General features: G+C 40.1%; 2 protein-coding genes across 7 annotated transcripts in view; one reads left to right on the top strand and one right to left on the bottom strand.

The window, feature by feature from the left end:
* Nucleotides 1-9,339, bottom strand: part of Hmg20a (high mobility group 20A) — an 86,526-nt gene extending 77,187 nt beyond the window's left edge. Inside the window, exon 1 of the mRNA XM_040729746.1 lies at nt 9,033-9,339. The gene's annotated coding sequence lies outside the window, so the exon portion shown is untranslated. The remainder of the gene's footprint in view (nt 1-9,032) is intronic.
* Nucleotides 9,340-9,706: 367 nt separating this feature from the next.
* Nucleotides 9,707-19,980, top strand: part of Peak1 (pseudopodium enriched atypical kinase 1) — a 221,988-nt gene continuing 211,714 nt past the window's right edge. For 3 of the 6 annotated variants that reach the window (XM_013112959.3, XM_021226851.2, XM_040730261.1), the window contains exon 1: nt 9,822-10,010. The gene's annotated coding sequence lies outside the window, so the exon portion shown is untranslated. Of the gene's footprint in view, nt 9,799-9,821; nt 10,011-10,083; nt 10,521-19,980 lie in introns of those variants that run through there. The other 3 variants (XM_021226850.2, XM_040730260.1, XM_040730259.1) reach the window with 3 other exon arrangements.

The following is a 19,980-nucleotide window of genomic DNA, read 5'->3' as shown; positions in this document are numbered from 1 at the left end:
CAACAGTGTGCAGCATCAGTGAGGGACTGTGCACAGGTCACCCCTATCTTCCTCCAGAGATAAATGAAATGCTAAAGAATTTAAAGAACAATTTTTTTGTAAGATCAACAAATTCCAGGAAAATGCAGAGAAACAACAAAACAAATTAAAGAAGTTAATACAGAACATAGGTGTGAAATTCATTTAAAATTTTGACTTTGGAAACATAACAAAAATCCTGGTGCTAAAAAAATATGAACAGTGAATGGACAACCTCTGTGACATGATTAAAAGACCCAAGTTCTAATTATTGGTGTAGAAGGTGCTGATGCGAATGAAGCTTGAAGGCATAGAGGACCTATCCAATGAAACGATAGCAGAAAATCCCCAACTTTTCAGGGAGATATGTATTTCCAGGCACAGGAAGCATTCAGACCCCCACTTTATAGTTAGGATGCAAAGAATACATACAAAAGAAATACTGAAAATTGTAGAGAAAAACACCACCTCACTTATAAAGGAAAATTCTTCAGACTAAGATTTCTCAACAAAATGCTAAAAGCTAAGAAGTCAAAGAAACATTGCTGCTATATCCAGCAATGTTACCATTTAGAAACAAAAGAGAAATGAACCTAGGAATGACCACTAAACCAGCATTGTAGAAGACACTTAAAGATATCTTATGCACAGGAAGAAAAATAAACATAATGTGAAAGCACAGAAAAGCATTATTCCCACTAGAAGAGTGGATACAAAAATAAAAATCAGGAAAGAATCAAATTATAGAAAAATGAGATGATGGGATTAGCACATGTCTTTCCATCATAATTCTGAATATAAGCATTTTTATTTCTCCAATTCAAAGACACAGGTTGGATGAATTTATTTATGTATTTATTTATTTTTTTCTCCGATACACGGTTTCTCTGTCTGTCTGGGAACTCACTGTGTAGACCAGACTGGCCTCAAACTCAGAGATTGTCTGCCTCTGCCTCCTGAGTGCTGGGACTAAAAATGTGTGCCACCAATGCCTGACGAATGTTATTATTTTTTTTAAAAATCTATTCACTGTATACAAGGAAAACTCCTCACTGGCAAAGATAGACAAACTAAAAGTGAAAGAATAGAAAAAGATAAAAGATATCCTAAGCAATGGGATTAAGAAGCAAGGAGTAGCTATACCCATATTTGGTAAAACAGACCAACTCAAAATCAGAAGAGATAGAGGAAGTCATTTTATATTGATAAAGGAAACAATACATCAAGAAGTTATAACTTGAGCTGAGAGTGATTGTGCACATCTTTAATCCCAGTATCCAGAAACAGAGGCAGGTAGGTCTGTGAGTTCTAGGCTAGTCAGGGATACACAGAAATACTCTGTTTCATAAAACAAACAAAAGATATAACTGTAAATATGCATGAATGGCAGCTATCCAATTTTATAATGCAAACACCACAAGACAAAATGGGACTGGTAGGTCCCAATTCGATAATACTGGGTGATTCAGAGGAAAACAATGAATACAGAAACTTCAGAGCACAGAAAACATATTATAGGTCAACAGACTTACAGACATCCACGGAATTTTCCATCTAACAACTTAAAAACACATTCTTTTCAGCAGCTTATGGAACTTTCTCCAAAGTAGATTATATTTTATCAAACATAGAATATTAAAATAATCTCTTCTATAATTCCACACCATAAAGGAGAAAAACTTAAAATCTTCAATAGCAAAGGAAACTCCAGAAACATGAACAGTGAAGAGCACATTTGCGAACCAGGAACACTGAAGAAACTGGAAGAATTAAAAAAAAAAATCAAATCACTTTTTTTCTTCAGCCTCTTATAAGGTGGCAGGACAGAAGCTGCAAACAGTTTAAGGAGAGTCAGTGTAGGATCAGACTCTTCTGAAGGGATGAAGGAAAAACTCCCGGATTCCACAAAGGCAGCGAGTAGCAGGACAACTGAAAAAGGCCAAGGAAAGTACTGCTGGATGCAGCTGCAGTTGAAGCTCCCCAGGATGGGAGGTAAGCCAGGCAGTCCTGCTGAGAGGGTAGTGAGTGCTCAGCACCATCTTGGGAGGAAATCTATTGCTCAAAATTGAGTTGTTCTGTGGACCTGAGAACAGGGAACAACCACAAGCAGGACACTAACTTGTCATAGACCCAGGGTAAGAGACATCCCTGGGAGACAGTCTGGTACAGCAGTGGGTCAGACACTAAGTTACAAGGTATTTATACATCAGGGGCTTGGCTCAGGTAGTGAGGTGCAAAATCCAACTATGGGTCAGGACAGCCAAAGGATGGGAATCAATATATCAAACAAATGTGATGGGAGATGTCATTCTGTAAGTATGTCTCTCTTATTGGTTGCTGAATAAGGCACTGTTGGCCAATAGGGAAGCAAGATAGGTAGGACTAGGAGTGTAGGAGGATTCTGGGAAATGTAGTGAAGGGTGCCATCAAGATGTGATCCCTGGAGGAGAGGATGCAAGTCTGGCGTTTTCAGAAATATAAGTTAATATATATTGATGATTATGGGTCAATAAGTCAGAGCTAGACAATGAGAAACAATAGCAAATGGCCAACAGCTTCATAATTAATATAGTGTCTCATGTGTTATTTGGAGGTTGCAACTGCGGCAGGGCCCAGGCAGTTGGCAGGGAAGACTACACATTATATAAATAGAAGACAAAAACAAGTTAGCATAGCTATTCTGATAGCTGGAAAAGTATATTTAAAATAAATATTAATTTCAAGAGACAAAGAAGGCTATCACACATTAAAAAAGGAGCCAACTGAAGAATATATAACAATTATATATGTAAATGTATATATACACACACACACACACACACACACACACACCAAACATTGAGGTCCCAATTTCAGAAATACAAACATTAATGAGCAAAATAAGATCACATAATAGGCCCTAATTAAAAAAAAAGGTAGGTTTCAATATCCTACTGCACTATCTACTTTTAACACAAATTCTTACTGGTCTCAAACTTACAGCAATCTTGTGTCTCAGCTCTTGAAGGCAAAAATACAGGTAGGTACCATTTTGCCTGTCTCCTAACACTCCATCTTTACATGGGTCACCTGAACTCAAAATGAATGAAGAAAGTTCATAGTTACACCACATGATAAACCAGGTGTGGGAATACATGCCTATTAACTTCAGCAATTGGAAGGTAGAGGCAGAAAGATCAGAAATGCAAGATCATCCTCAGCTACATAACGAGTTTGAGGTAAGCCTGGGATACCTCAATTAGCCAACCAATCAACATCCAAACAAAAACTTTATAGCATGGATCAAATGGACTCCACAGAAAATATGAAAAATATTCCATTTAAAATATACATAATATACATTTTTCTCAGCAGCTCATGGAACCTCCCCTAAAATATATTACATTCTATATCATAAAACAAACCTCAACAAATACAAAAGAAAACATTTAGCCGGGCGTTGGTGGTGCACGCCTTTAATCCCAGCACTCGGGAGGCAGAGGCAGGCGGATCTCTGTGAGTTCGAGGCCAGCCTGGTCTACAGAGTGAGTTCCAGGACAGCCTCCAAGACAATACAGAGAAATCCTGTCTCGAAAAAACCAAAAAAAATTTTTGTGATCTTATCATAGTAGAATAAATAAAAAAAATCAACAGCAAGTAAAACTTTGGAAACTACACAAATACATCTGAACAGTATACTCTTGAAAGGTCAGTGGGTCACTGAAAAAACCAGAGAAGGAATTTTAAAAATTCCAAGTATTAAACAAAAGATGTTGGTTCTTTGAAAAGATAAACATTAACATATCCATAGTTAAACTAACCAAAAGAAAGAGAAAAATCCAAATTAATAAGATTAGAGATGAAAAAGAGGAGCTAAAAGAGACTCAAATGAAACCCAGAGGATTACCAGGGAATAGTTCAAAACTTATATTCCACACAATTAGAAAATCTAGAAGAATTAATAAACTCATAGACACACATGACCTGTCAAAATTAAATCAAGAAGCATTCCTTCCATATTGCCTGAGCAGCAGTTTCTTGATTGAATATGAGTGGAAAAAGCGAAACCCTTGCATGCCTGTGCTAACTCGTGTTCTCTACTTTTGACTGTGGATGCGTTACGAGCAGTTTTATCAAGCTCTTGCCACTGTGACTTCCCACCATGATGGACTGTTATTTGGAACTGTGAACAGGGTAAACGCCTTCTCACTTTTGTCAGAGTATTTTATCACAACAACAGGAACTGAAACTAAGATACAGCTAAAAGACAGCTCAGTGGATAAAGTGGCTGAAAAGCAAGCATGAAGTTCTCACCTCAGCATCCACATAAAAGTCCACTGTGAGCCGGGCGGTGGTGGCGCACGCCTTTAATCCCAGCACTCGGGAGGCAGGGTCAGTCGGATCTCTGTGAGTTCGAGGCCGGGCTGGACTGACAGCCTCCAAAACAATACAGAGAAATCCTGCCTTGTAAAAACCAAAAAATAAAAAAAATAAAAATAAAAAAGTCCACTGTGGTGGCCTTGCAGGAAGAACATGAAAAGGTGGGTCAGGAGCTTGCTGACTACCTGAAATAGTGAGCTAGCTCTAGTGTACTGAGAGACCTTGTCAAATAAAATAAATGTTAAAAAAAAAAAGGATGGGGAGTGGTAGAGGCCATCATCTAGAAAGCAAAAAACAAAAACCAACCAAACAAACAAACAAACAAAAGACAGCCTCTTACGGTGGGACACACCTTTAATCCCAGCAGGCACATTTCTGTGAATTCAAGGCCAGCCTGGTCTACATAGTGAGACCAGAATGTCGAATGAACATACCACTGTATTCTATATGTGAGCTTAAAAGAGAATAATGGGTGAATCCCAATAGCCAGCATAGCTGAAGCAGGCCTAAGGGTTAAAGCAGTGGTCCTCAACCTTGTGGGTCTTGAACCCTCTGGGATCACATATCAGTGCAACAGTAGCAAAATTACAGTTATGATGCAGCAATGGAATAATTTTATGGTCAGGGGACACCACAATATATGGAACTCTATTAAAGGGTCAAAGCATTAGGTAAACAATAGCATTCCTCAAATTGTTACTACTAGGACTTCACCAAGGAGTAATAACCCCTTTCATCAAAGAGTCATATCTAGACTAGAGAAACTGGTGTTCATGGAAGCTAACTGCTCAAGGTGATGAAGCTAATAAAATACAAAGACTAGCTCTGAATCTAGGCCAGTTTGATCTCCAATTTTCCCTAGTGTTCACTCATACTGAGTACAAAGCAAATTAAAACAGAAAAACCATGATACATGCAAAAATAAAGGAAATATTAAAAACGAATTTTAGAATGGCTTAGAAATCAAGATCAAGAGAGATCAAATTTAGGAGTGCATCTTAATCCAACTTGAACAGTAATTATAACATATGTCTCACCCAAGAAGACCAAGTAAGCAAAATGCTACCTTTGATCCATCAATCAGGAAGAGTTCCAAGAGAATATGGGTATTTGTATCTCCTGTACTTGAAATTAGAACATGACTGATACAAAGCAGTACTCAGGTTTTGTTGAAATCATGAGAAACCATGTAAAAGGAATTCTCATTTGAACACACACAAAAGTTCAGAAATAAAAGACAGCAAAGCAACAAATGTAAAACCATTTAAACTGCTAGACTGTCCCTCTTTAGCCCTCAACTATAAAGCAGAAACCAAAAAATCACCACCATCAAGGTATCAAGTAAAGTCGCCTGTTATAAAACATTAGCATCAGTTTTACAGGACAAGGTAACCAAAAGGCTGAAAAGAGGCTTTGCATTATGTATCATCTCTGTGGATGATCAAATTTCGGTGCCATGGACTTGAGAATATTGGCTTACTGCAGTAACATTTCAAACTGCTCCAAGCAGTGCATGTAACAACTGCTTTAAAAAGAAAATGGTTACTTACTCCAAATACTCTAAAAATAATCAACAACTTCTGTATCATAGGTAGCAAGTAGTGAAATGAAAATCTAAAATCTATTGATTTAAAGAAGCAACAATATGTTTACAAATGGTTTTTCTTTTCCCAATTTTGACACTAGGAACATGTGAGGAAAAAAAAAAAAAAAAAAAAAGAACACTGGGCATTAAGGGGGACAATCCCTCGAAAGAAGATAAGCCTTTCCACAGAAACGCTTCTTAAAAAGGAGGAGGACTGGGCCACACAGGCTTCCTTCTCTATTTTTCACCAGTGCATCTAATAAGTCTTCTTTGATGGGACCAATGAATAACTGTCACTTATCACAAAACATCTTCCTGATACGTACTTTCTATATTGCTTTCTTCTCAACAGACAGTTCTTCAACCTGCACAGGTCTCTCCACTGCAATTTGTCTTATTTCTATTATACTGCATGTCTTCCACAAATATCTTCAGGATCAATTTAATAAACTCCCATGCTTTCCAAAGCTGTTCTCAAAAGGCAATACCATTACTGTACCTCAACTAATATTATGACATTATTTTCTCTCTTTCTCATTTAGCTCTACCACTATGGTTTAATTTTTCAGGGTGGTTACATCTAGTATATTACATTCATGTAGAAGACAATGAATACTTTCTCTCTATTCAATTAATATCCACTTGGTGCAGTGCTACCTGTCCCTAACTTTCTATCAATAACCACAGACAATATTTTGTCTTATCTTTTAAAAATTAACACCACTGCAAAATTTTTGTACTATTTTATATACTGATTTTAGCATCTCAAAATTTTTGTTGTTGTTGTTGGTGGCTCTGGGGACAAAACTGGAAGTCCTTTCATGTGAGGTAAGTGTTCTCTCTACCCCTCAGCCACATCGCTGACCCATCAGACTGATTTATTTATTATTTACTTTTGAGATAGGGAATCACTGTGTATGTCTAGCTGGCCTGGAACTCACTGAGGTTTGCCTGCCTCTGCCTCCTGGGTGCTGAGATTAAAGGGGTGCACCACCATACCTGGCCAGGCTGATTTTATTTTTTATTTTTTCCTGTCAGTACTGGTGATAGGACCCAATATCCAAGGGCTCATATTAGATATAAAAAGCAAGTGGTCTATCATTTAGCTATACTTCCAGTCTAAGAAAAATTTGTTTCTTCTTTTATTGAAAATAGCTTTTCAAAAAATAGTTTTGATTAGCTCCCCTGCTGCCCACCTCCAGTCCTCCAAGTTCCTCCCCTCCGATCCGAATCTACCCCTTAATAATAAAATACAATAACATATCGGAATAGGACAAAATAAGAAATGGAGCCAAAGCAGGCTTGGGGGTAGGGGAATGGAGAACAAGAAACTCACAGATGCAGAGACACACACATTCACAGACACAGGAATCCCATAAACTCTCCAAATTGGAAGCCATAACATATGCACAAAGGCATAAAGAATAATAATAATAAAAAGCACTGACTCTACAAAGATGTATTGAATTCATTTTGTTTTGGCCATGTACTGCTAGGCATGGAGCCTATCCTCAAGAATGGTTGGTTTCCCCAGTGAAACTCCTTTAGACAAAACTGATTTTTCATTTGTAAGTGGCTATCAGTTGGAGAGAGCTTGTGGGTTAGGGAAGGGGGCTCATGCCTACTTCTCTTTTCAGCTCTAGGACAGCCATCTAGTGCAGACCTGTGCAGGCCCTGCTCATGGTGTTGCAGTCTCTGTGTGTGTCATATATATGTTCTTAGAAATAAGAATTACTTTTTTTATGTCCATATTAAGGTAAAAAAATATTTTCATGTTTAGTTTAAAATATTCTCTACTCTAGGTGCAAGCTATGAAATTAGAAATATATACATCTTAATATTGGAAGGCAATATAATTTTAGGTTCAAGATATCTCGAGTTTAAAAAAAGGTTGAGATTTTTACAAAATGAAGTCCAAAAATAGACTGAGTCTGCCAGCAAACATACACATATATGCTGTGTTGCTTGACAAGAGAAGCCAAGGAATCAAAATTGTTGTTTATTTCCACTTTAGATACCGCTTCTTGTAAAAAAGAAAAAAAAAGAAAGAATAATACAAGAAAACAGGAAATTCTGTCTTATTCACCTTTTGTTCTTTGTGAATTATTTCCCCCTTACTCAACATATGAGCTGAACCCATCATCCTTGTGCCATGCCTTAAAACCTTAACTAGAACTCAGTTTGAAATCAGTGACAAATTCGATTAAATTACAAAGGGGGGAAACGCAATAAAACGCATCTTTCATAAATGCCACATATAAGCTACATGAAAACAATATTAAGGTTGATGATGCTGTTCTCGGGCATTGGGCAAATCCTTCAGTCCTAAAGTCTAAGTATGTAGCATACTGATTACATCTATTAATGTAATATTAAATTTAAGTACTGCACTACGATATTCTCCCTTTGCAAACATGAAAATGCCTCGTAATTTATGTGAGCCATTCGGTCCTCTAACCAATAAACTACCTCCTCAAAAGAGTGGGTAGAGTTCCTGCTTCCAGGTCTAGGCAGAGACCACGCTGCTTCACTCAGTCAAGGACACCCTTGACTAGGGTGCACGAGAGGGCACCACAAGAGTCACAACACAAAATATGCAGTCTTGCAGAGAATTTTAACAAGGTGTTTTGAATTCTTTGGAGAAAACATAAAGGAAATCTTGCTGGGGAGAAAATTTCCATATAATACGTAAAGACAAAATACATAAATTCTGAACGTGGCCTGGTGATTATAACCACCTAGGGGAAGAACCGAACTTGTGGCCTGAAAACAAGCCCCCCAAGGCTGTAGAAACTGTCTTTCAGATTCGCACAAACCAACACCTTTTCTGGCTCTCATCAGCACGGGAAGTGGCTTGGACACCCCCCAAAACATCCTCCTACCCCACAGGAAGTGAGTTATATTTCCCCCTCCCCTATGACAGCATGTCTCCCTTCCCCCAGCCGGAAGTGAGGCGCCCCCATTCAGTGGGCCTCAAACCAAGACAAACCAATAACAGCAGCAGCAAAAGAGGGATGATCTTCAAAGGGGGAAGGACATCTCGCCTGTGGCCGCCCCCATGCTTACTAACCTGCTGACGGGGGGCAGGCAGGGGCCTGGGGACTAATGAAAGTCCCTTGCACAGAGGACAATTCCCTCAGCCCCTCTCAATCGCCTCCACTCTTCACTCCGTCGTCTCACAGCTTGACAGAAATTCCTCCGCAGTACTTTATTTTGGTGTCTTTTCTTACTCTTTTCCTAATCACTTAGCCACCTCCAGATAGGTAACTTCTCCTATCGTGATGGTATTTAGAATTATTCCGGTGAGGAGAGACGTGAAATATTATACCCTATACTTTCAGAGAAGTGAAGGGATTATTTTGCCCAATGCGGCGAAGGACTACGTGACTACGCAAGGTGAGACTCACTTTCGCGAAGGTCTTTGGGAAATGTAGTTTTTGTCTTACCTAAGACTCTCAAAAAATAGTGGAACTTAAATTGGTAATTATTATATACTGGAGTCTTTGAGAACACTTATTCTGTACTTGACCACGGACTGGCATAAGATGAGTAGGTCCCGAAAAGGTCCAAAACTGCGCTGTTAATTTCCACTGGCGTTTAATTGAACCCAAATTCCCCATCACGTGGGCTCAAGGTCCCGGTTGCCCCGCCCTCTAGTTTTGGCCCCGCCCCTTAGCCAATCAGACCTTCTCTAGGTCTTATTCTCCGGATATTGGCACTCCGGGAGGCGTGGCCTCTTGGCAGCTCCTCCCGCGGGGCTGAGTGGAGAGCTCGGAGATGCCGAGCTTCGGTGCGCGCGCGCGCGCGCGCTATCTCAAGAACTGAAGCGGACGAGGGTGCGCGCGGCAGGGCGGCTTGCGGGGTTGGGAGGAGCGAGCAGACTGGTAGGCTGGGTGGACGGCGAGCGGCCGGGAGCGCGCTGTGGACTCCGCGGCCGCGAGTAGTTAGTTAGTTGTGTCAGTTGCTCGGTGGCGGCGGCCGGGATCACCAGAAAGGGGACGGGACGGGCGGCAATGGTGATCATTGCAACGGCGTGTGCTCCCCTCAGGTAACGGGGGCAGGGTAACCTACGTACCCTCCAGTCCCTTTCCCACGCGCGCTGGGTTATGGGGCCAGGGTCGCCGGGAGGTGAGGACGCGGACCTAGGGGGAATCTGGACTGGGCGGCGCCGCAGGGGCTCGGTAGCCGGTGCGTCCTGCAGGGCGCGGGTTGCAGCGTCCCGGCCACCCACGCTCCCCGCGGGCGCCGTGAGCCCTCTCGTGTCCCCCGTCGGCCCAGGCCTGCCTACCCTGGCTGAGATGGTCCCGGTTGCGCGGCGCCCCCAAGAGGAGGGAAAGTTGGAACCTGGCGGCTAGGGACTTCCCGGGGCTGGGCTGCTGGGCTCCAGGGGAAAGTGAAGCCTTAGAGGAGCTGGACGCCGGAGGCTGGAGCAGGAGGGGCTTCTGCCAAGTCTGTACGGTCTTCCCACTCCCAGACCTGGGAGGATAAGACTCAGCCTTGCAGCATTAGTCAGGACTGAACCGGTGGCTCTGTGTCTTCTCTCTCCAAGCTCTGACTGGTGAGCCCCTAACGCGCGCGGACTTAATGGGTTGCTTAGGGCTTTGGGATTTTGAGAGGTTGGGTTAGACAGTTTTTTTCTTTGCCCTTTGACTTAGGGATTCTTGAGACTTTCCTTTCCTCCTTCGAAGAGGACTTGCCATCTGAACTAGGTCCCTTTCTCGTTTTTTTCCCATCTTATGCACCATCTGAGAGAGCTCGATTTCGTTCTTGGACTACATTAATGACTGCCGAGAGCAATAGAAAAGAGACGTCCCCCCTCCCCCCAAGTCTCATTTCTGCAGTCCGCTTTTCAAAGGACCCAAATTTAGGAATCAGAGCTGTGGAATGGAGTTATTGGAAGGCTGGCGTTGAAGGGTAGAGATGAGTTAGAGGAAAACTATGATTTCATCTTTATTGGCCTTACTATAGAAAACCTAGTACATTTTTCTTTGCCTCTGTTGAATGTGGTTAAGATTACACTTTCAATTAAATACTTGGCGACTTACATAAAAGACTATTTTTAGGTCACTGGATGATGTACATGAATAGCCTTTTCACCTGAATTGGAATTGCTTTGAGTATTCTGTTTGGCGGCCTGGTGTTTTTTGTTATTGTTCGTTTGTTTTTGTTGGTTTTGTTTTTTGTTTTTTTGTTCAGCCACAGTGTCTCTCCTTTACCTCCCCTGCTAAATGAAGTGTGTAGTGAAGAGAAAACATACTGCTTTCTGCAAAGTGGAAAAAAATAAAAATAAAAACCTGAAAGCCCAATCTTGAATTATCCACCAGGGTAAAACTTTCCGTGAGCAATCTTGGATACCCACTTCATGATGGCTTCTTTTGTAATCTCAAGAGCAGTTTAGATCTTTCAATTCACTGCCTACCCTAATTACTTTCCAAAGTGCCTGGCACGTCTTCGGTGGCTTTTTCAGTAAACTATAATTGCAGGTGAGGTACATTTCCTTGGCTTCCAAGATAGGAGTTAGTAGCCTTATCAGAGAGATTAACAGTTAACAGTGGAAACAGAGTTCATACCACTGCCAGTGAGTTCTGGCAATGACCAGCTCACAAACTATGTGAAAAAACAAACATCCCCTTCCCATAGATGTCAGAGGGGAAGAAGAGAAAATATTTTATCATGTCTATTTTGGAGAGAGTAACATGACTATGTTATGTGGGGGAAATTTCTTTAAAGCTTTTTGATTTGCAGCCCTCCTTTCTCCCACCTTCTGCGTAGGGACAGACATTTATGATTGGCTGGTTTCCAGTGTTGTGAGAAGTGTTTTGGTGAGAGGAAAAGATAAGCTTATTCTGAGTTATTAGGGTTCTGGCTATTCATTTTGTCTAGTAACAGTGCAGAGGAACTTCCACAGTAGTATTTGTACCCCATCAACATTCTGTCAGAATTCATTTTTAAGAGTCTGTCCTGAGGCCCATAAAGAAATAATGCCACTTTGTAACTGTTTTCTGACAGTCACATTAAAAGGTTCGTTCCTGAAATGCATTATATGTGTATGCATATAAACATTTATCTTTGTACATTTATGGTAATGAAAATATTTAAGTCGAGAGCTTAAAAACTTTTATTTGCGTATTTGCAAACATGCCTTGTAACAGCTAACAGTGCCAACCATATTTGCCAAATAAGCATCAACCATAAATTCAGACTTTGACACATTTCATATAATAACTCTTGTAAATTGCTCCATGGTGAAGCATCATGAGATTAGCATTTGCTTCATGAGAGGGATTTGTTGTTGTTTTTAACGGTAATGATGTGCTGTTTAAGGGGAACAGGTGCTGGGCTCTAGCTGTTTGTGTTGTAACCTGCCAAGTCATACTCTTTTGTTGGATGAGTTGTTAAAGCAATTTAGAAATCAAACTGTGGCCCCTGGCACGCCAAGTGTGAGTTTGAGGCTCCATATCACTTTTGCAAATCCCTATTTTCACTGTAAGAGGCAAGTGTGGATGTGAACTTTATTTTCTCCTTTGTCTTTTACTGTGATTCTTATGCCCTGTTCTTTCCATTATTAGAGCTTCTAGTACAGGCTTCTTCCCAGTTGGCTGGTTTTCCTTGGAGAGTTCTAATGTTCTTGTAACTTTCAGACCAAATTCACATTTGGACAAAACACAAGTATTTGAGTGTCTTTTAAAGTGCTAGGTATGGTGGTAGGACCTGAATATATGTAGAATGATCCTCTTTTTTGCTGGGAGTTTGTACTTTAGGAGGAGAGCTATCTGGCACCTGGTAATTACCATATGGTGTGCTATATGACAGGTGTGTGTACAGGTGCCTGTGAGGGAAGAAAGTATAGAGGAAGCTTGTTGATTCAAGACTTGGATTCTTGGCTATGGGGGATGTTCTGGAATCTTAGTGAGTTACTCAAGCTAATCTTGAATAATATATGAATCAACTAAGTTCAGAAAGAAGAAACATTTTAACCCAGTGCTGTTAAATTGAAAAATAAACTGCAAACATGAGTCATGTATGTAATTTGAAATTTCTAGTAGCTGTATTTTAAAAAAATGAGATTCATAATATAAAGTAAGCCAGCATTTAAAAATAATATAATTTCAACATGTAATCAATATAAAGCAGTAATACTAAGACATTTAACATTCTCCTTTTCATACAAATTCTTCAGAATTTGGTGGTATTTTTACACTGTAGCACATTTAAAATTAAGCCTAGCTCCGTTTCTATACGTCAATAGCACAGCTTTAGAACAAAGGCAAATGAAGTAAAATCACTGATTGTAAACCAAGTTTAGGAATTTTAACCTCTCCTTGAAGGCTGTGAAATTTTAGTTGAAAAACAAAAGCAGGGCTGGAGAGATGGCGTTTCTAGAAGACCTGGGTTCAATTCTGGGCCCTTAATACAGTGGCTCACAAATGTTCCTCTAGATCTAGGGGGTCTGACACTTTACTCTGGTGTCAGAGGACACCGGAAGACAAAACACCTACACACATAAGATAAACAAAATGCAAACAAAATACCTCACCACCACCTCCAATAAACCATCCTGCAATACAACCAGACTGGCTTAGACCTATCATTTTGACAGAGAAATGAAAGCTGGATTAGGGGGCATAACTAGAAGCAAGACCAGTTAAAAAGCTGTTTCTGGTGAGGAATGGCATAGAGTGTAGAGGAAGAGGAGTGGATGTAGGAGAGATTTGGGAAGTATTTTCAGTAGAATAGAACAAGTAGATTATAGAATAGAAAAAGGTTGGGTCCCGTGAGATGGTTTAGCCAACTTACTATCATCCCTTGGATGCACATGGTAGTAGAGAATCCCTTGCTACAAATTATCCTCTATTGTTCAAATGTAATGATGCCTCTCATAAACAAACGAATAAATAAAGACTGAAGATTAAGGATAATTCCTGTGTTTGTGTTAGGAGCTGCTAGGTAGATAGGACCAATAGCTAAGGGGGAAAAATCAATCATCTAGGCCAGATAGACCAAGGATGAAAAAACAAATACAGAAACAAAAACCAGAAAAACTGAAAGGGTTTGTCAGAAAGCTAAGAGAGGAAACTATTTAAAGGACTAGGAGTTGTCAACCTGTGTCCTACCATGAAAAGGGCAAGTAAGATACGGTTTGAATGAAGTCTCTGAGACTTGGAGATTAACTTGTTTGAAAGTAATTTAGAGCAGTTAGCTACATTGTAATTAACTGAGGAGGTTGAAGAGTATAGGACAGCTAGTAGTTTAGCTAATTGAGAAGGATACAGTGTTTTTCTTTTTGACTTTTCCTGACTGGATTATCATGGAGCCCAGACTTGCATTTTACTAGCTATGTTCCCAAAACTGACCTTGAACTCCTGTTCTTCTTGCCTCTAACTCCCCAGGACTTGGATTACCACCAGTGTTTGTCACCAAGCCCAAGCAAGTACAATGTTTGTAACCAAGGACTCTGAAAGAAAGTGTAAGGAGTCAGATGCTGAGATATTAAAGAAGTTTGCCTTTAAATGTTTTTTATAAATTAAGTGTCTTGGGCATGCTTATGTGGAACTGGGAGGACTCAATGGAGAGAGAAAGAGTGGGGGAGGGAGGAGAGGCCAGCGTAGAGGAAAAATGGGAGGAAGGGATGAAGAAGGAGAGAGGAAGGAAGGAAATGAGTGAACATCCTGGGCATAGGTAGAGAATTTGGTCTTGGGTGTCTTAGGGTTTCTATTGTGACAAACACCATGACCAACAGCAACCTGGGGAGGAAAGGTTTCATTTAGCTTACTCTTCCACATCACTGTTCATTATTGAAGAAAGTCAGGACAGGAACTCAAAGAGGGCAGAACCTGGCGGTGGGAAGCTGGTGCAGAGGCCATGGAGGAGTGCTGCTCTCCATGGCTTGTTCAGCCTGTTTGGGTTTTAGTTAATTTCAGATGTAGTCCAGTTGACAACCAAGAATAACCATCGCAAACGGCAGGGTAAGTAAGTTTGAAACTGATAGAAGGGAAAGAATTAACAGCTTGTCTTATGCGATTTTGATTAGCCATTAAGAATGAAAGGGGGCGGGACGGTGGTGGCCCATGCCTTTACTCCCAGCACTTGGGAGGCAGAGGCAGGCGGATCTGTGAGTTCGAGGCCGGGCTGGACTGATAGCCTCCAAAACAGAGAAACCCTGTCTCATAAAACCAAAACAAAAAACAAACAAACAAAAAAAAAAGAATGAAAGGGAGTTGGTAGAACAGAGGTTGAAAAGAGTATGTGAGTAAATACTGGAGAGCAGAGAGGCAGATAGACACATGGCCAGGGAACTGAAGAATGTTGAGGAACTGTTTGAGGTTGTAGACCTTGGATTTATTGACATGGCGGTTGGATTTCTGATTATATCTGGAGAATCTATTCAATATTCATGAGACCCTTATCTTATCAGTGTACTCTGTGTTGGTAAGATGCATAGTGAGAGTTCAAACCTTACTGATACGTTCAGAGCCCAGGTTATTGCCAGCTGCTTTATAGGTAACAGTTTGGTAGAGATACCTAAAAATAGGACAGATTGTATGAAGAATTGTGAAGTCCATGATGGATCATGAGCAGATAACCTGGAGGGGTTACCTGATGTAGAGAAATGAAGTGTGTGAAAGGATATAGATACCACTATAAATCCAAACTCTAAAAGCATAGAATGGGCATAAAGCTGCAGAGTTAGTAATGAGGCATAGTAAGAGTACCTGCTATCTTCTGTATACTTTAGTACTATATTCTAATCCTAATTCTAACCACACAATGTATTGTGATCCTTATATGCTTGCCTTTGCCATTCCCTTAAATCAGTGGTTTTCAAGCTTCCTAATGCTGCGGCCCTTTAATACAGGTCCCCATGTTATGGTGACCCCCCAACCATAAAATTATTTTCATTGTTACTTCATAACTGAAATTTTGCTACTGGTATGAATCCTAATGTAAATATCTGAAATGCAGGATATCTGATATGTGACCCCTGTGAAAGGGTCTTTTGACCCCCATTGGGATCAAGACCCACAGGTTGAGAACTGCTGCCTTAGATGAAGAAACTAAGGATTAGAGAGGTTAAATGACATGTGTCAAGTAATGGGACCAGTGTTCAGAGACTGCCTCATTATTCTCCAAACCATGTTCTCCTGAAGTAAAGGGACGAGATGGAAAACATAACAGTGCATAGAAAGTAGAGGGAAAACATTGAAGTACTTAATTTGGAACTTTTGAGGTATATCATTACAAAATGTTTGTGGAGCATCGAACATGGTACTGTTCTAGATACAAAGATTGTAACAGTAAACTAGACAGAAATTGTTATATTAGGAGATGGCTATGCTTGAGAGAAAAATAAAGCAAGAAAGGAGTATAGGGATGCCAAAGAGTGCAGGCTTTTACTTTTTTCTTTGAGAAAATGTATTGATAGGTAGCTTTGGCTGTCTTTGAGCTCATGGAAATTCTGCTTCAGCTTCCTGACTACTGGGCCTAAAGGCATGCACCACCATACCTAGCTTGAAAGTACATTATAAATATTTTAAAACTTGTAGTTAATTAGTTAATTAAAATTAATTCATGTGGGCCTTAAGGACTGAACTTGGGCTGTCAGGCTTGGTGACAAACACCTTTACTCACTGAACCATCTCACCCACCTGAAAGTACATTTTTTGAAACAACATCTGAGAAAGTGAATGAACGGTGAGAGCGAATGGATATTTAAAAGAGTGAAACAAACGTACATGTTTCCTGAAGGAGAAGTATATTTGCTGTATCCTAGGATCCCAGGAGAGCTGTGTGAATCAAAGAGTATAGCTAGGTACAGTCAGAGAAACTAGACCCTGAGCACATAGAGCCTACAGGACATTACAAGGACTTCGGTTTTTCTTTGGGAGAGAAGAGTTTAGGATTCTTACACAGTTCTGAGCAGAGGATTGATGTACTAGATTTACTGTTTTTAAATATTTCTTTTTGACTACTGTGGTGATAGTCATCTAAACAAGACAGAATAGAAGCAAGACCAGCTAGGAGGCTTTTTTAAAAAGTGTGTTAATGAGCTAGGTTTGGTGGCACATGCCTTTAATCCCAGCACACTCGTAAGACAGAGGCAGGAGGATTTTTTGTGAGTTTCAGGCCAGCCTGGTGAGTTCAGGCTACATAATGAGATCTGTTTCAAAAACAAGCATACTTTTTAATTAAGCTGGGGCTTGGGGTATAGCTCAGTAGTAGTGTGCTTGCCTATCATATGCAAGGCCCTGGGTTTGATCTCCAGCACTGCTAAAAAGGGAATGATTAAGAGATGCTGGTGCCTTACACCAACCCAGGAATTAATGAAAGGTGATTAGAAATGTACTATTAGTGTTTGCCAACTTTAGCACTACAGATATTCTTTAAGGGTTTTGGGTGTTGTCCTGTATATTCTAGGAGCTAAGCAGCATCCCAGATTTCTTCCTCTAAATGTTAGTACCATCTCTCCAACTTGTGACAATCAGAAATATCTCCAGACAGTGGGTAAAATTGTTCCCATTATGAACCATTGACAAGTAGGCTATCACCCAGTTTCCTCTAAAGTTAACATCCTAAACACTCAGAATAGCTTATCAAGCCAAGAAATTAACATTGGTATGATGCCTCAACTATCTCGTGTAGTTATCAGTTCTTTGTCTCTTTTATTGTGTGACAGTTTCTTGGTCTTTTATGACCCTGATATTTATAAAGAATACTGGTCAGGGCTAGGAGGGTGGCACAGCTGGTAAAATGATTGTTGTACAAAGCTTTGGGGCCTGAGTGTGGGTCTCCAGAACCCAAATAAAATAAAAGGCAGACACATCTAGTCTGCATGTGGTTCTGTAACCATGGCAAAGAGAATAGGGGGCAGATGCAGACAGACTCCTGGAGCTCATTGGTGAGCCAGCCTGCTTCAATTGATGAACTCCAGGTTCATGAGAGACCTTGTCTCAAAAAACAAGGGTCACCTTTGATGAATTGTCTGTGCAGATTATTTTGCCCATTTTCACTTGGATTACTCCTTTTCTAGTTGAATTTTAAGTTTTTGTTGTCTACTTTGGATAAAAGTTCTCTATCAGAAGATATATCTTACTAATATTTTTCTTAGATTATTGCTTGTCTTGTTACCACGATAGTGGATTTTACATAACAGTAGATTTAATTTCAGTGATGTTTGACTCCTCAGTTATTCCTTCCATTGACTGTGCTTTTACTACCTTTTGTATAACATCATACATTTATTATAAAAAAAAAAGCAGAGAAGCGATGGAGTTAAGACAACCTGATGTTGAATTCTGGGTTCCACACACATGTGCATCCACATACACACACACATACACAGAGATTATTGGTCAGGTATTTTAAAAGATTTTCCACAATTCACATTTGCTTTTGATTTTCCTTAAAAATTTTTTATTACATTTTAATGTATTTTGTGTACATGTATATAGGTGTGTGCACGCCCACAATGGCATATGCCACAGCATGGATATGGAGGTCAGAGGACAACGTTTTTATTTTTTAGGTATATTTGCCTACATACATGTATGCGTACCATGTACATGTCTGGTGCCTACAGAGGCCAGAAGAAGTCATTGGGAACTGGAGTTATAGATGGTTGTTAGCTACCATGTGGGTACTGGGGATTGAACCTGGGTACTATACTAGAGCAACAAGTGTTCTAAACCACTGAGCCATCCATTTCTCCATCCCCAGAGAATAACTTTTGAGAGTTAGTTCTTTCTACCATGTGGGATCCTGGTATTGAACTGAGGTTATAAGACTTAGTCCTAAGTGCCTTTACCTTGATGGGGCAGTGACCCTGAATTCTGATACTCCATACCATACTTAGACTGGTAATTAATTAATGAATTTATGACAGGGACTCACTGTGGCTCGCTGGTTGGCCTGAAACTCACTATGTAGACCACACTGGCCTCAAACTCATAGAGATCTGTTTCTGCCTCCCAAGTACTGGAATTAAAGGTATGTGCCACCATGCTCAGGCTCATGATTAGGCTGGAAACTTTGCCATTATCTTATTTCTAACATTCTACTGATTCTAACATTCTTCGGTAGATCTTGCTTGTAATAGTTACTGCTGTATTGTTTTAAAGATTCTTTGGTAAAAATTTCTTTGATTTTTTTCCCTGCATATATTTATTACTTTTAAAAACTTTGTTATTTTTTTTGTGTGTATGGGTGTTTTTCTTACATGTATGTCTCTGCATCATGTGTGTGCCTGGTGCCTGCAGAGGCCAGAATTGGGCTTTGAGCCCTGGAACTGGAGTTACAGACAGTTATGTACTGCTATGTGGGTGCTGGGAACTAAATCCCAAGTCCTCTGGAACATCAGCCAGTGCTCTTAACTGCTGAGCCATCTCTCCAGCCCATCATTTTTCCTGCATTTATTAACTTGGATTCTGTAAGGAAGGTTTGTCCATCTGTCATTTATCATGATATCAGTTTAAATTCATGAGTATTTTATACTTCAGTTATAATTTAATACTATCATTGGGAGCTCTTTTAGTTGACCTCTGTGTCCTTTGATGCTCCTATCCTTTGTGAATGTATGTACCCATCTGTATGATATAGCACTAGTAGATGGTTCAGACTCATCTTGTTTTTTTTTTTTTCTTCCATACCCTTAGACTCAGTCATTTGTTCAGTGAGCCCTGGTTCTTTTTATTGGAGAATGGTATTTTGTAGTTAAGATCTGAATGGTAGGTATGCTTATTGCTACTGTTCTGTCAGTGCTTCTAGGCTTTCTCAGTTTTCCTAACTCTAGGAATAAAATCTCACATCTGTTTTTATTTCTGTGTATAAAAACTTGCATGTGTTCATACTGAAAATCCTGCAGAGCAGGATGCTTAATAGTCATCCTAATAGAGATGACACTTCAGCAGTTGAATTCACAGTCGAATATTCCAAGCCAGGTATATTTGGGGGTTCTCAGTATAGATTAGATCACCCAAGAGATGTGTATACATGCTAAATAAAGAAGAGAAGAGGTTCAAAGA

Source organism: Mesocricetus auratus, unplaced genomic scaffold (assembly GCF_017639785.1).
Source record: "Mesocricetus auratus isolate SY011 unplaced genomic scaffold, BCM_Maur_2.0 Super-Scaffold_100022, whole genome shotgun sequence".
Classification (NCBI taxonomy): Eukaryota; Metazoa; Chordata; class Mammalia; order Rodentia; family Cricetidae; genus Mesocricetus; species Mesocricetus auratus.
This window is presented reverse-complemented; position numbering and strand designations above follow the sequence as displayed.